Source organism: Dermacentor andersoni, chromosome 10 (genome assembly GCF_023375885.2).
Source record: "Dermacentor andersoni chromosome 10, qqDerAnde1_hic_scaffold, whole genome shotgun sequence".
In the NCBI taxonomy this organism is placed as follows: domain Eukaryota; kingdom Metazoa; phylum Arthropoda; class Arachnida; order Ixodida; family Ixodidae; genus Dermacentor; species Dermacentor andersoni.
The window spans coordinates 58,751,352-58,767,038 of NC_092823.1; the positions used below are offsets into that span (position 1 = coordinate 58,751,352).

At 49.5% G+C, this 15,687-nt stretch overlaps 1 non-coding gene across 1 annotated transcript; it reads right to left on the reverse strand.

Annotated features, from left to right (window-relative positions):
* Positions 1-15,121: 15,121 nt before the first annotated feature.
* LOC140213833 (U2 spliceosomal RNA) lies at positions 15,122-15,305 on the reverse strand. Its single transcript, XR_011890813.1, has one exon. It is a non-coding gene; the product is annotated as a U2 spliceosomal RNA (small nuclear RNA).
* Positions 15,306-15,687: the final 382 nt, after the last annotated feature.

Here is a 15,687-nt window from a genome sequence, read left to right on the forward strand (position 1 = left end):
AATCCTTGCTAGTAATATTTCTCTTTGACTCGGGCCAGTGTGCGCGTGTAGACGAGGTGGCTAGATGTCGGTTCATCGTGGCAGGCTTGCAAGATTTCATGACGGAGGCACGTTCGGACGACCACTAGGCGGCTGCTTCAGCTTGCAGAGAAGTTCTTCTTGTAGAGAACATCATTACGAAAGCAGAATGAAGGCAAGTTCCTTGCCAATGTTTTGTTCCGGCCTTCTAAATATTCAATAAGCGGAACCATTTCGATGTCTTCCCGCTGCTGGCGAGCAATCGTGGCCGTGTCTACAACACCTATAAAAGCCATGTCTTTGTCATCTTCCGTGACTTCCTGCTCAATCGGTGACTTTGAAAGGCAGTCGGCATCGGAGTGCTTTCGTCCGGACTTGTATACCATTGTCATATCGAATTCTTGAAGCCTTTGTCTCCAACGCGCTAGTTGACCGGACGGATCCTTCAGGTTCGTCAGCCAGCAAAGTGAGTGATGATCGCTGACAACACTGGAGAAACGGGTATAGAGATGCGGGCGAAGCTTCATAACTACCCACACCATCGCAAGGCATTCCTTTTCTGTGGTTGAGTAATTAGACTCAGCACGTGAGAGCGTCCTACTTGCGTATGCAATGACTCTCTCGGCTGAAACTTCACACTGCGCGAGCCCAGTGCCTAGACGTACGTTGCTAGCGTCCGTATGAATCATGTTAGGAGCCTCCTCGTCAAAGTGAGCCAGTACAGGGGGTGTTTGCAGGCGCTGTCGGAGATCAATAAACGCTGCTTGTTCTTCTTCGCCCCACAAGAAGGTAATGTCTTCTCTCGCAAGCCCGTTAACGGTGAAGCTATATGTGAAAAATTGGATATAAATCTTCGGTAATACAAGCACAGACCTAGGAAACACCTCACTGCATGCTTCTCCATTGGCGTTGGGTCCATCGGGATCTTGTCGGCCGTGATCTTGTCGGGGTCAGGGCGGACGCCTTGATGACTCACAACATGACCTATGACCTAAGAACTGGAGTTCCTCGAAGCCAAAGAGGCACTTTTCTGCTTTCAGTGTTAAACCGGCGGACCGGATCGTTTGTAGAACCGCCAGCGGCCATCACAGCTGTTCCTCGAATGTTTCCGAAAAAACTATGACGTCGTCGAGTAATACCATGCATGTCTGCCACTTCAGGCCTGACAGAACCATATCCATGAGTCGCTGAAAAGTTGTTGTAGCTGAGCATAAACGGAAATGCAGGACCTTGAATTCTTAAAGCCCATCAGGCATTACGAAACGTCAAGAACAGGCAACGGTGCCGAAGCGTATTGCTCTTCTTCTTGTAATGCAAATCATTCGCCGAATTTCGCAATCTCGTTGAGGTAAGAAACTGCTGCGCCATTTGCAATGTGTCGTCGTTGCTTGCTGAAGTTTGGCTGCAGTAGTTCTGGGGCCCTATAACGTAAAGCTATTCCAATATATTTTCATTCTAATCTCCTGACGTGAACTTTGCTAACCGCCGATGCAAGCACCGGGTGGTGACCCACAGGGTTGTCCGGACAAACCAATCAAACGCTCTGCTCGATCTTAGGAGGTCACTTTCGCTTGCTTGAATAATGAATAACATTGCCTACAATGAGCGGCTTGTATCTAATTGGCTGACAAGAAGCGAGGAGCGCACTCCAGTGGAAAGGGATTCGATGGGGCCGAACCACTGCACTGAAAATCGATAACCGGATGAAGAGGGTGGTGCCGGCGTCTGCGACTGGTCCGGTTCCCTCGCTTAGCTTGTGGTGGTTTGTCAAAAATCGCGGCAGCATGCAACGAAAGCTTAAGAATGACAGTACAACGGGATCCTCTACAAAGAAGCTTTGGTAGAACGAGGTTGTAAACGTGCTGAAGGTGCTGGAAAACGTTACACGGCCACTCAGAAAGCGTTAATATAGGCAAATCAACCCATACTCTTCGGCAGGTGCGAGTAGCCAGTGCCTGAGTGATTGGCGGCAGCCATGTTTTATTCCTTTCGGAACGGGGCTGCCTGCGGCTAGTCAGAAGAACATTCTGTTTTGTTCGGCATATTGTTGCATCTTTAACGCGTACACGTCACTTTGACGCGGTGAGTTCTCACGGTATTGTGACGTCGCGTGACAGGCAGATGAAGTGGGTGCAGCCCGAAAACTCTTTACCAATAGCCGAGGGCTAATGTTGAAAAGGCATTGAATCAGAAATAACTATTTTTCTTTTCTTCCGTCAAATCATGAATAATCAGTGTGTGCATGTCATATCAGATGGGGAGCTATCGCGGTTTTCGTGACGTTGCTTGACGGGCATGCGAATTGGGGGTGGTCCAAAAAAGTTTTCGACCAATCACGGAGGGCTGATTGCGGAATTGGAATAGAAATGTTTGGAATCGCTTTACGTTACAGCGCCCCTGTTTGCCCATGAATTACTTTGCCGAGCGTTTGGGCGTGGCAATATCTTGCGTGAGCAATACCGTAATTTTCTGCTCTGCAATAGCTTCCTCATCGTACCCTGTGTCGCATGTGACGCAAACAAGAACGCAAGATAACGGTGATAGGTCACGTCGTCTATGATGCGCAAAATCTTGCGTTGTAGATCTGCACTTTCGTCCCCAGAAAAGGTTAGTATACCTTCTCGTATGTCGATGACGGCGCCGTACTCGCGTAAGATGTCCATACCTAAAATTACATCTTTGCAGCAGTCGCGGAGAATAACGAAACTTGCGACGAATGACGAATCCCCTATGTAGACCCTTGCAGTACACATGATAGTCGGTCTGCGTGGCTGGGCTCCAGCACCTCTAATGTGCTGCACTTACCATTCCATTTTCACTTTGTGAAGAGTGTCCGACAGTTTTTCAGTTACAATTGAAATGTCCGCGCCAGTGTCGGTTAGTGCCGTCACGTCATGGCTGTCAATTGATACAATAACATCGGCGCTAAAAATCTCGTCTGTCGTCAAATTATCTGGCTGTATCAGCTTCTTGTTCGACGGCAATGGGGGATTTTCGGCACTTCGACGTGTGGCATCCTTCCCCCTGTGGTTGTTTCCTTCAGTTTCCCTGGCGTGGGCTGGGAGATCGCCCTCGGGCCACGTTGATTGAACTGCGTCTTGCAGCTGGAAAACGATGTCCCGGAGAAGGGGAGCGCGACCGGTAACCGAAAGAATCGGCTTGCCAGCTCGCCGAATTCGCGTCGATGTTCGCTCGGCTGCCGTCAAAAGCACGACGAGAAGCAGTTAATAGGAACGCTTAGTACCCTTCGACACGATAAGGGCATTGACGTCAGATGTGGCCCGCCTCCCCACAGTGGAAGCACAAGTGCCTGTAGTCAGCTGTGCGCCAATTGTCCGTTCTGCGAAGTGGTGGTCGCGTCAGTTATTCCTTAGGGTACCAAGGTTATGTAGGCGCTGGCTGCTGGTGATACTGCGGCATCGGCCGCGGAGGTAGCGGTCGACGGAGAACATCAATGTAGCTGGGCTGCCATGTCTAGGAATGTGACTGCGGCGTCGGCATCGGAGGTGGCGATCGACAGACAACATCTGCGTAGCTGGGCTGCCACGCTTGGGAATTTGGCTCGGGAGCCGCAAACGCTTGCTTTATTTCTTGGCGCCCAACTTCAGCCACAGACGCAGCTGTGCATTCATTTGGCGTGGCAGTGAGCTTCTTAATTTCTTCCTGAGAACTCTCGCCTATCAGCCGGCTTAAGGAACCCTTGTCTGTGACTGTCAGCGCTACAGCGCTTGCCTGTCCAGTTCTGATCTGGTGATCATACTGGCGGCTGCGTAGGTGTAACCCGCGCTCTATGGCCGTCGATTCTTTAATAAATTCATTGACGCTCGCGGGCCGGTTCTGCACAAGCCGGGCAAACAGCTGCTCCTTTACGCCGCGCATGAGGTGGCTGAGTTTTTTTGCATCGGGCATATCACGGTCTGCACGGCGACAAAGACGAGCCCGGTCCTCAGCGAACATGGCAACAGTTTCATTCGGCTTTTGAAGCCGTGATTCGAGAAAACGCTGCGCGTGGTCTCGCCTTTCAGTACTACCGAACATATGGAGGAACTGGCGGCGGACCTCATCCCAGCATGGCCAGACTGCCTCGCGACTTACGAACCACGTGCGGGCTCAGCCATCAAGAGAGAAATACACATGGGATTGCTTCTGCCAAGCATGTCACTCATTATACCTGGCTACGTGCTCGTGTTCCTCGAGCCAGTCTTCTGCATCCTCGTAGGCATTGCCGTGGAAGCTCACGGGAGATCGAGGAGTCAAAAGAGTTACCTGTGCAGGGCCTGGGTCTGCCATGGCTTGGGCACTCGTGGTAATAGGCAGATTTCCTGGTAGGGGACCAAATTCTGGGCTTAGGCCTATTAGGTGACGGCTGGTGCGGTGAAGTGGTGTTTCGACACTCACAAAATGTCCTGGGCTTGATGTGGGGCTGTTGATAGGCGTCCAAAACATTTACCCAGTGCCTACACCATTGTCACGATTCACAAGCAGCCGGAACTGATAAAAAAAGAGAAGGACAATTTAATTGCAGACCAACTTAAAAACGATCGCGCAGGGACCTCTTCTTCTCTTCCGCAATGCACGAGATATTTGTCTTGCTCTACGTGCCGCGTACTGGATGTGGCGATATTTTAAGAGGGCTCATTATGGATAGAAGGCAGGTGGAAGGACCGCACGACGGGCACAGCAATGACAGTCTCAACTGGTGTCAACAGCTCGCGATCTGCGCTCTCATCTGCCACCTACAGAGTGTCCCACCGCTGCGTGCGTTGCTTCATTCCCCCTACAGTACCCCGGCGACGAAGGGAAGCCATCCTGGCGACTCAAGGCGACGTGAGGATAAGGGGGTCATGATATGGTTTGAGGCAGCACACGTGGACCACGTGGCGGCCAAGACGACGATTGTCGGAGGATGGGGTGATCAGGTCAATAACATAGGTGACGGTAGATAGGCAGTCGACAACATGATACGGGCCTTGTTACATGGGGGCAAACTTAGGAGTCACGCCAGGGGAATGAAACGGCGTGCGACGCCAGACGATAGAGTCGATGGCGAAAGCTTGCGCAGTCAGAATGCAGTCATGACGACCTTTTTGGAGGGCCTGATTGCCCGAAGTAAAGGAGCGGGCCAGCTATCGACACTCTTCAGCATATTGAGCCATTTCAGAAACTGGACTGAATTCTGAGGCGTCGGACTATACGGCAGAATGGTGTCGAGTGGGGTGCATGGATCGCGGCCATTCAAAAGAAAGAATGAGGAAAAGCCGGTTTTGGGCTGTGTGGCGGTATTATACGCGTAAGTGACGAAGGGAAGAATGTCATCCCAGTTAGAGTGGTCAGAAGTAATGTACACGGACAGCATGTCTCCCAGCGTGCGGTTAAAGCGCTCCGTTAGTCCGTTTTTCAGTGGGTGTTAGGCTGTAGATCTGCGGTGAACTGTACGGCATGAACGAAGGAGCTCCTCAAGGACATCGTATAAAAACACACGCCCTCTGTCGCTGAGTATTTCGCGTGGTGCACCATGCCGGAGGATGAAATGACGTAAGACGAAGTTGGGAACGTCACGAACACCAGCCGAAGAAAGCGCAGCCGTTTCCGCACACCGCTTTAGGTGGTTGACGGCGACGATGACGCATCTGTTACCAGCGACAGAGCACGGAAGCAGGCCATAAATATTGAATCCGACACGGTCGAAGGGGTGTGCAGGACACGGTAAAGGCTGCAGGAGACCGGACGAATGGGGAAATGGTTTCCGTCCTTGACACAACTGGCAAGGCTTAATGTATTTACCGACATATGTGTACATGCCACGCCAGTAATAAGGTTGTCGGAGCCGATCGTAGTGCTATGGCAATGCCTCCTTTACTAGATGCCAGCCGCGTTGTCCGTAAACTCGAATCCTGGCCCTCTCCCTTTTCTCTCCTCCGCGAAAAGGCAACGAGCGCCGCTTGTGGCGGACGTCTGCAACCTAGATCACGTGCTGCGGCCTTTGAGATTACCATGGCGTCTGTTGTCATCTCGGAGGCCCGCCATAACGCTCGCTAACAGACGCCCGCGCATATAAAGCGCCGGCGGAGCATTCAGCCGCCGCTGCCACATCCGCCGGAAGTTGAAAGGCAACGAGCGCCGCCTCACGGAATTTATGCTGAACTAACTTCAACTAACGGAACCGCCGCCGCAATGGGAAAGCGAGCAACGCGGCTGGCATCTAGTAAAGGAGGCATTGGCTATGGCATGAGCCGGGCGATAAGAAGAGGAAGCAGACGTTAGCTGGAGCAGCCTCGGGACGCCATCTTGGCTTCACCATCAACCTCGTCCTTTAAATAAAGCCGGTTCAACATTAACCGTAACAATATGTTTTAAGCGCACCAGCGTGAGTTTGTTGAGGGTCAGCATGAAAGTATGCGCAGACATCGGAGCGCATGTGGCTAGGGATGACGAGCAGCCAATTACGGCCATCCAGTTGATAGTTGCGATTATATAATAGTTCGTCCCATATCGCAAAATGCGTGGCTGGGCGGCGAAGTGCCTGTGGGTGTGCAGAAGTTCACGGAGCGGAAACTACTTTCAGGAGGGAGACGATCCAGGAGTCTTTTCGCTGTTTAGAAAGCATGTCTATGGCGGTAAGAGCAGCCAAGAGAAAGGCACCAGTTGAGGGCAGTTTTGCAGTCGATTTCACGGGAGATCGGGAGAGCGCATTCGTGTGAGAGTGTCTTTGACACAATCTGTACATCACGAGAATGAAAAAAAATTATTGCAGGAGAAGAACCCAACGTGCAAGGCGACCAAAAGGATCATTCAGGGATGCCAACCAACAAAGTGCGTGATGGTGAGTCACCACGTCGAAAGTGTGGCCGTAAAAGTAGAGCCGAAACTTGCTTATTGCCTACACTCCTTTTCAGTTACCGAGTAGTTGGATTCTGCCTTGGTGAGGGCACGGCTAGCGTAAGCGACAACATACTCAGAGAAGCCGGCTTTGCGCTGCGCGAGTACTGCACTAGGACCGACGCCGCTGGTTTCCGTGTGTACTTCGGTTGGTGCAGTCGGGTCGCAATGGCGCAGAATGGGTGGTGAGGTAAGCAGATGCCGTAATGTAGTGAAGGCGTCGCCGCAGGCTTGACTCCAATTGTTAAAGTTACCAGGGCTAGCAAGGAGCTTCGTAAGCGGTGCTGTGATGGAGGCAGAGTAAAGAACAACGCGACAATAATACGAGCATAAGGCCACAAAGCTGCGCAGTTCTTTTACGGTAGTCGGCTTAAGAAACACCGCGACGGCGCGATGTTTGTCAGGGTCAGGAAGAAACCCGTGTTTCGAGACTACATGACCTAGTATGGTGAGTTGGCGAGCCCCGGAGTGGCACTTCTTCAGGTTGAGTTGAAGCCCTGCGTTGGTAAGGCACTAGAGAATCGTGCGCAGGCGGGCGAGGTGTGTAGCGAAATGGGGGGCCAACACGACGACGTCATCTAGGCAACACGGACACATCTGCCATTTTAGATGATGTAAGATGCTATCCATCATTCGCTCACATGTTGCAGGCGCATTGCAAAGTCCAAATGGCATGACTATGAATTCGTACAGTCCATCCGGGGTGACGAACGCCGCCTTGGACGATCACACTCGGCCATGTGGATTTTCCAATAACCCGAACGCAGGTCCAGTGAAGCGAGGAGTTCGGCGCCCTGGAAACATTCGAGGGCGTCGTCTATGCGTGGAAGGGGGTAAACATCTTTTATAGTGATTTTATTGAGACGCCAGTAATCCACACAGAACATAACTGAACCATCTTTTTTCTTGACCAGCACAACGGTGGATGACCAAGGACTACAGGAAGGCTGGATGACTCCACGCTGAAGCATGTCGTTAACTTGCTCCGTAATTATACGACGCTCTGCTTGTCATACACGGTAGGGACGCTGTCACAAGGAGGTGGTGGATGCGGTGTCGATTCTGTGAACAACAGTGCCTGTTCGACCTAGTGATGCTTGGTCGAAGTCAAACGAACTTCTGAACTCGTACAGAAGGGTAAGGAGCTGCACACGTTGATACGGAGCCAGGTTGTTGTCGAGGGAAGGAAAAAATACTTCCGAGGACACGTCAGCAGATGCAACATGCGGTATCAACACCTTCAGCTCAGTCTTCGGAAATGGCTCGGAGGAATCAATAGGAGCGATAACATCAACGACGATTGTCTGAACATGGCCAAGCATCTCATTGCGGCGTAACGTGAGAGGGCATGAGATAGTGTTGGAAATAAGTATTTCGGAGGCATACTAGTGAATTGCTAGGACGGCAAATGGCAGCGACACATGGTGGCGGCGACTGATTACGTCAGACGGCGTGAGTACAACTGTAGTTTCAGAAAGGGCAGCACAGTAAACAGGAACAACGACTGCTCTGAGAGGGGGAAGGGTAGTGTCAGCAGCCACGACAAGCTTGTCAACACCAGGCACATTCACATGGGCAGAAGGTGCATCGCCAAGCACAGGCAGTTCCACCTGAGCGCGAGCGCAGCCCATAACGGCGTGATGGCGCGATAAGAAATCCCACCTAATTATCACACCATGTGAACACGAAGTCAACACAATGAACTCAGTGTCGTAGAGTACGTCTCCAATGATGACTTTAGCTGTGCAGGCTGCAACCGGATGATTTCGCTGGGCGCTTGCAGTATTGAGGGGAAATGATGTAGGTGGCGTTGTCACTGTACAAAGAGATCGGCAAATTTTCTGGCTAATGGCGGATGTAGTGGCACCGGTATCGACGAGCGCATGAGCCCGAACACCTTTAATAAACCTTCGATGAAATTGGCGGGGGACAAGCGAGGACTAACACAGGTCGACCAGGACGCAGCTCATGCCTACGGAGCTGCGGCAGTCAGTTTTCCGTCTCACTGCTGGGTCGGCGACGCATAGGTGAGAAAGATTTGCGGCGTGGTGAAGCTGAATTACGGGAAGGGTTGAAAGACAGAGTCAGGCTGGGGGTCTCGCGCGTACATTTCAGGTGGCGCGTCCTATCGCTTATAGTACTGGAGCCGGAAAGAATAGTTGCGGTATCGATGTACACCCGGGGCTGCCACGTAGCGCCGACGATAGAAGCATGCAACGTGACCCTGAATTCCACAAGTGTAGCATGTGGAATTCGTAGCATATAGAATTCGTAGCTTAGAATTCGTAGCAAGCGTAGCATAATTACGATGGGCTGCTGTGCACCAAGGGATGGCGCCGGTGGCTCTCGGAGAGGTTGAGGGGCCAACGCCTGCAGTCGACGCGGTGGCTGTGCAGCGGCAGCCGCATAAGTGAGTGGTGCAGCAACATGTGCTCCTGAATAACTTTTGTGATAGATGGCGCTAGATTGTGCGCAGGCCCTTCTGGAGCCGGCAAATACGACAAACATGAGAGCTGCCGTGCCACTTGCTCAGGTACAACCTTTTATTTTTCTTTTGCGGCAGTAGCGTTTTTTGGTCACCTCCTGTTGTTAAAGCAGCGAGGCAATCGTCTGTTGTTGTCGGCCGCCGAACTAAGAGGCTTTGTTTGTGTAGCTCATCAAAGCCCTAGCACAAGGTCGTAAGCTCAACGACGGTGCGTGGGTCCTTCACCAGCAACATTTGAAAGACATCGTCGTCAATGACATTCAGGATGTGTTTAATCTTCTGCTCGGTCATGGAAGAATTCAGGCGCTTACATAAGTCGATCACGTCTTCTATGTAGCTAGTAAACTTTTCACCTTGCTGCTGCGCACGTCTGCGGAGGCGCTGTTCGGCGCGGCGTTTGCGCACGGCGCGACGGTCATCACGTCTGCGAAGCGTTTATTCAACACGCTCTATGTAGGGAAGTCGGACTCTTGGTTGAGGTACAAAGGCTTCCGACGTCTTTCAGATAAAACGAGCAATTCTGGAGTTTCAACGGGTCGTCCCACTTACTGTGGCCGCTAACCATTTCGAATGTCACCAACCAATCTTCCACACCGTTGTCATCTGTTCCACTAAAGAAGGTTATGCCGATTACGAGAACCTGCGGGGATTGGGCGACGGTCTGCTGAGCGGTTTTGTCAGGCATTGTTGGGGCAGTTGGTAGCGTCCGAATTCGGAGTTACAGGTTTGAATACCCCGCACCACAACCATCTTGAAAGGGGGTTTACCAAGTGTGGACGGCAGGCGGGAGGACCGCACGACGGGCACAGCAAAGACGGTCTCAGCCGGCGGCAACATCTCGCAATCAGCGCTCACACCTGCCGGCCAGACAGTGTCCTACTGCAGCGTGCGTTGCTTCATCCCCACTACTACATATATATATATATATATATATATATATATATATATATATATATATATATATTTATATATTGCAAGGGAACGTCAACACGCCGGGTTGATTCGAGAACGACCCGACATTCTTGCAGAACGTATAAGGGAAGCCAAAGGCAATACGAAGGTACAGGAAATGCGCTTTCGGCAATACATAGGTGATGCGCTTACGCCAAATTGCGAAACCAAGCACTGGGCCCCGACAACCTTTGAGAGATTATCAGAGGCGTTGTACGTGAAGAATTACGCCGCGTGTTCACTTCGACGGAGTTTCAAGTGGGCTTCATTTGCTTACGTTGTCCAAAAGAACCACCGGACGAGAGAGAGATAACATATTTATTGAAAAGTCCCTGCTGGGTTCTAAAGGAGAACACAGAGGGTGGGGGGCTAGTCCCACAAAGCTCCCCTTTCCGTAAGACACAAGCCATGGCTTGAATAGTATCGGCGTCTTCTGCAAGCGGGATAGACAAGAGCTGGTCTTCTCGGCATTCTTTGAGCAGTATAGCCTCCGACTGCTGTAGGATTTTTATTTGAGCAAATGTGGTTTAGTCTGTGTCTGATATTGCCTAGAGCCAATGCGCATGCCCATATAATCTAATGGAAGTCAGCAGTTGGTATATTGCATAACTTACAGTTTGATGAGTATGTTTCTGGGGGTATTTGGTACATGAGTAGTGTTGTAGGGAAGGTGCTTGTTTGTAGAAATCTCTATTTAGTTGCTTGGTGCTTGTTTATTAATTTGTCAGAAGGCGGAGATCCATGCAGTCAGCAGGAGTCCCTGAGTAACCTCAACCCTAGCCGAAAACGATGACCTACGCCGCAATCACACACCGTCAACTTCCCCCTCCGCGCCTGGGCCAGGGCGTCGTAACCGCGCAATTCCGCCACAATTTTCCACCGCCCACAACCCACGCGCTCCTGTTCCCGCACAACGGATCAAGGAATACAGATGATTGGTACGCCCCCAACCACTAGTAGCAGTACAATAGTGCCAAGCACGAAGTTACTGGATATGCGCCGTTCTTTTTGCTGTACGCACGCACACCCGAGAGCTTTCTGGACACTATCCTACCTTTATCATGCCAAGAAGAACCTTCCATCACCCAAACTCTGTGTCGTGCTGAGGAAGCACGTCGACTGGCGCATCTTAGGACCTTGTCCTCACAAGGCAACAGCAAGATTCGCTATGATGCGCGGCATATCCCCGTCAGCTTTACTCCCGGTGATTATGTTTGCTTGTGGACCCCTGTTCGCAAAAAGGGATTGTACCGCAAGTTTCTCGCCACTTACAGCGGACCATTCGTTATACTCAGCCGCTCGAGTGATGTGAACTATGTCGTCACCAATGTGACGGCACGTTCTCGGCGTTCACGTGCGACGCAAGTTGTTCACGTGGCCAGGCACAAGCAGTACCATCACAGGTCCCTTTAACTCGTTCAGCGAGCTTCGTCTGCCCCCGGGGAAAATGTCGCAGCACTGCGCGTTTGAGGCAGATAAAGAAGAAGTAGGGTGTGCGCGCGTGATATCGGGGTACTCTGCGCTGGCTGGGCCTGGCCTGTAGCTTCCTTCTCGGACCTCGTTTCACCTTGTAAAGAAACATCATTTGTAACAATATATATATATATATATATATATATATATATATATATATATATATATATATATATATATATATATATATATATATATATATATATATATATATATATATATATATATATATATATATATATATATATATATATTCTGTGCAGCGATCTAGCGGCCCATGTTGCCTACCCGCTTAGACCACTACGGTAATCGCCCTGATGCCTTCGTTGTCGCTCCAGTCGGCGTCATCTGACTGTTGTCGCGCCGTTGTGCTTATGCCTTCTACACTGAAACAGTGACGCAAGTTCTCTAATAGTTTATGTAACTAGTTACAAGTTCATGATCTGCATTCCATCGTGGTTGTTCTACCGTCGTAACTTTAGCTTTGTCTTTTCCCACCGGACATGCACAACATTTGCAGGCTTGGAGTTACGCCTGTCACCGGCAAAAGATGCCGAGAGCTAGTGGGGCTATACAAATCTAGGTAGAACCAATTTAGGAAGCTCCACTAAGGTTCAAAAAGACACTTCCTCTCCAGAACAGCAATTGGCCTCCCTGGTGCAGTATTCGGCCACTCCCTTCCCCCAAATAACTCAATCAATTACCCAATGGCCCTCAGTTACCACCAGCTGCGGAGCTCTTGACCAAGGCGGTGGTCTGACCTGTAAAGCAGCAGAGAGTGCTAAGAATCTCCAGGTCCAGACAGGCCGCCAATGGAAACTGACCCTTGCAACATTTACCACCCGAACCGTCTCGAGTGAGGCTAGCTTAGAAGGACTCTGAGGAACTATCATACATTGTTTGGGATATCATCGGCCTCATTGAGATTGGAAGGACTGGTGAAGCTTATACGGTGCTCAACAACGGCCATGTCCTCTGCTATAGATAAGAAACAATACGGGGTAGGATTCCTAATCCATAAGAATATAGCGGGCAACATTGCCGAATTGTACAGCAATAATGAGAGGGTAGCTGTAGTCGTACTCAAACTAAATAAGCGGTATAGATTGAACGTAGTACAAGCCTACGTTCCAACATCCAGTCATGATGATTAGGAACTACAACACTTTTATGAACTTGTTGAATTAGCGATGAGGAAATTGCTAACTCAGCATACTGTAGTATTTTGGCAACTTCAATGCAAAAGTGGGGAAAAAATCAGGCTGGTGCACAAGCAATTGGCAACTACGGCATCGATTCCAGGGACGCTAGAGGAGAGATGCTGGTAGAATTCGCAGAAAGGCACAAGCTTCGAATATTGAACACCTTTTCAAGGAAATGTAGCAACAGAAAGTGGACCTGGAAAACCCTAATTGTGAAACAAGAAATTAAATTGACTTCATACTTTTTGCTGACCCCAGCATAGTGCAGGATGTAGAAGTTATAAGTACGGTAAAGTGCAGTAATCATAAGTTAGTGAGGGCTAGGATTTACCTTAATTTTAAGTGAGAAAGATCAAAATTAGTCGAGAAGAAACAGGTCAATCTGGAGGCAGTAAGTGTAAAAGCAGACAAATTCAGGCTGGTACTTGCAAACATACATACAGCCTTAGAAAAGAGAGATGAAGATCATATAGGGGTAATGAATGAAACCTTGAGTAGGCGGACTTCAGAGGCAGCGGTTTAAGTTGGAGGTTAGGTACAAAGGCAACGAGTAGGCAAGCTTTCCCAAATAACAGAGGACCTAAGAAATGACAAAGAATGAAAGAGTCCAACCCAAGAGATAGGATAGAATTCGCGGTACTGTCAAAACTGATCAACAAAGAGAAATTAAATGATATTTGCAATTAGAACTTGTGATAGACTGAGGAAGCCCACAAAAATAGATGCAGCATGAAACCAGTGAGAAGGAAACTGGGCATAGGACGAACCAAGATGTATGCACTGAAAGATAAGAGGATAATGTCACCAGCAATCTAAAAGGTAAAGTAAAAGCAGCAAAAGAGTTCTGTACTGACCTGTACAGTGCACAGAGGAGCCACGATACCTCTATTCGATGTAGTAATGAACAAGTTGCAGAGACTCCTACCTTGGATAATATCTGCAGATATTTACCTTGGAAAATATCTACAGAGGTTCTACAGCTACCCTATTCCTACACAAGAAAAGCAGGAAGTTACCTACAAACAAAGGGGTCAGGCAGGGAGACAGAATTTCTCCAATGCAATTCACTGCGTGCTTGGAAGAAGTGTTCAAGCTATTAGACTAGGAAGGCTTAGCACTAAGGATCGGCGGCGAATATCTCAGCAAACTTCGGTTGCTGATGACATTGTTCTATTCAGTAATAATGCAGACGACTAACAAGAAATGATTTAGGACCTTAAGAGAGAGAGAGGGCAAGAGTGGGGTTGAAGATTAATATGCAGAAAACAAAGATAATGATGAATAGCCGGGCCAATGAACTAGACTTCAATATCGCCAGAGAGCCTCTAGAGCCTATGAAGTAGTACATTTGCCTAGGTCGATTATTCGCAGGGAACCCTGACCTCGAGAACGAAAGTCATAAATGAATAAAAATGGGTTGGGTCGCATGCGGCAGACATTGTCAGCTTCTGACTGGAAGCTTACCATTATCATTGAAAAGGAAGGCAGGTGTAAAATCAGTGCACTTTACCAGTGCTAACATATGAGGCAGAGACTTGGAGGCGGACAAAGAAGCTTGAGAACAAGTTAAGGATCGTGCAAAGAGCGATGGAACGAAGATTGCTAGGCATAACGTTCAGAGACAGAAAGCGGTTTGGATGATAGAGCAAGCGGGTATGGACGATATTCTAATTGACATCAAGAGAAAAACATGGAGCTGGGCGGGTCATTTAATGTGCCGGTTAGATAACCGTTAGACCATTAGGGCTACAGAATCGGTACATAGAGAAGGGAAACGCAGTCGTGGAAGGCTGTAGACTAGGTGGAGCGATGAAATGAGGAAATTTGTGGACACAAATTGGAATCCGTTGGCGACAGACAGGGGTAATTGGAGATCTCCGGAACGGTCTTCGTGCAGTGGACATCAGATACACTTAAGATGATGCTGATGATCTGAATATATATAGCGTGTGTTTGATTAGGCTCAGCACCAGATAAATTGTAACCTTCCATTACCGAGTGTTGCCTACATGCATCATACCAGGTATAGTTTTTGTACAGGAAAGCTTTATGTGGCTATATTCTGGAAAAATTGCGTGCATCTATCGGGCAGTGTAGATAGAAAATTTCTTCCCATACGTGGGTCGATACCGAAAATAGTGCACTACCGGACTAAGCTGAGGCGCATGTTAATCAAGCTTCAAGCACTCTACCAAATTGCAGAAATAAGTTTAATACCGTAGGTCCAAGTACAAGCCATACTAGATATTACGCTTGTAACAATAGATATTACACCATGACCCACGTCGGCCATGTGTACACTCGCACTGCCCTCTCTTTGTCAGCGTTCCAAGCGCTAGCGTATCTCCTTTCCTTTCCTTCCGCTCTCGCGTGGTGACCGTCCCAAAAGCGTGCTGCCCGCCAGGACCACTAGGCGGAAAGAACTGCGAGCCATCCATGCGGTTCCGATCCTGCAAACTTGGAACGTTTCACCGGAGCAACAGCAAGGTTTCAGAGGCAGCTTGTGGGGAACCGATTTTGTGTTGCCTCTGTTGTGTGTGACAGCTTGTGGTTTCAGTGACCTCATAACCATTAGACACTGCGGGACGATGACCAACGCACGACCACCTTGGCTACGGTGAAGCAGTTTGTGCTACAGGAGTGAGGTTAAGTGCGTGTCTGTTCTGAGTGTTCGGATTC